We start from the raw sequence: 1,564 nt of genomic DNA on the forward strand, positions 1-1,564 counted from the left end.
ATTGAAATGTCTTTGTAAATAAAGTGGACTGAACATATACAAGTGTTATTTGTTGTTCATTTGTATACCACATGGTGGCAGCATTGATCTCACTTTAATCTAATTGTCACTGTAGGCAGAAATGACTTCACAGTTGACTGTCTTTACATGTTGGTGAACATACTGACTGTTCACGTAATGCAATGACCAGTGCACCTTTATTACTGGACGTACTAATGTCCTAACTGGAGTAAAGTGTCATCAATAAACGAAAGAAGCAGAACATTTACACAACGTGTTTCACATTGGTAAAAGAAATTTGGAAGAAGGAACAAATTGAAAGCCTTCGCCCAGCCGGATACTGGATGATGTTGCACCTTCAGTCGATGATGATGATGAGGTAATAGAAAGCAGTCCAGTCATTTCTGTTTTTAAAAACAAAACAAAAAAACCCAAAACATCAAAAAAGCCAAGTACATCGTCACTGCTTTCTTAGTAATTCAGAGGGTAAGTAGCAGCCAGGTGCTGCTAATAAGAAAACAAAAAAAACCCACTTGATTTAATTGATCATTGGGAAGTGTGAGTGCTTCTGTAAAAGCATGAGCTTTGCTGGTTTGGACTATTTAGATTTGTTAACACAATGCAGCAAAATTCTCAGGAGTGGGCACCCTGCAAACCAAACCAAAGGAAAAACAAAGCTACATCTCAGACTACACGCGCAGTCAGCACACTGATTATTGAACTTCCTGACAATACAATTAGAAAAAGACTAAAATATGGCTTATCTCGAAGAGTTGCCAGGATGAAGCCTCTTCTAAAAACAACATGGCAGCGCAGCTTAGGTTTGCAGAGTTGCATCTGAACAAAACCACAAGACTTCTGAAACTATGTCCCTTGGACAGACAAGACCAAAGTGGAGCTGTTTGGCAGTTGTGCACAACTGGTGAGCACAAATGCCTCATACCAACTGTAAAGCACAGGGAGGGGAGGGGTGATGATCTGGGCTTGTTTTTCAGCCACCATGGACACCTTGGGGGCAGTTCAACCATGAACAATTACATACCAAAGTATTCTAGGACTCAAAGATGAGGCCTTCTGTCCGACAGCTAAAGCTTCAACCAAACTGAGTCATGTAGCAGGGTAATGATCCCAAACACCCGAGTAAATATACACAGTGGCTAAAAAAGAAAAGAATCAGGATGTTACAATGGCCCAAAGTCCAGACCTCGACCTGAAATGCCAGCAAATCTTAATGAACTGCAGCAACTTTGTAAAGAAGAGTGAGCCAAATTCCTCCACAGCGACACGAGCGACTGATAGTCACATACAAAATGATAACTTCAAGTTATTGCTGCTGAAGGTGGTTTTACAGGCTATTGAATCTTAGCCTCTACCTAAAATTCTACAGTCATGTAAAAATGTTTTTGCAGGACTGTAGAATTAATGAGGCCTTGTTCTGTAATTTAGACGATGACTTTATTTACCTCTGCTACACTTGCATGCAGTAGCAATGACAAAATGATAGCACTGGTTAAGCATAAAGGACTTGTATGGCAGTCATTTTTGGCAAAGTTGCTGCAGTGCA

The sequence above is a fragment of the Pundamilia nyererei genome, unplaced genomic scaffold, assembly GCF_000239375.1.
Source record: "Pundamilia nyererei isolate P.nyererei 1_Seehausen unplaced genomic scaffold, PunNye1.0 scaffold00011, whole genome shotgun sequence".
Classification (NCBI taxonomy): Eukaryota; Metazoa; Chordata; class Actinopteri; order Cichliformes; family Cichlidae; genus Pundamilia; species Pundamilia nyererei.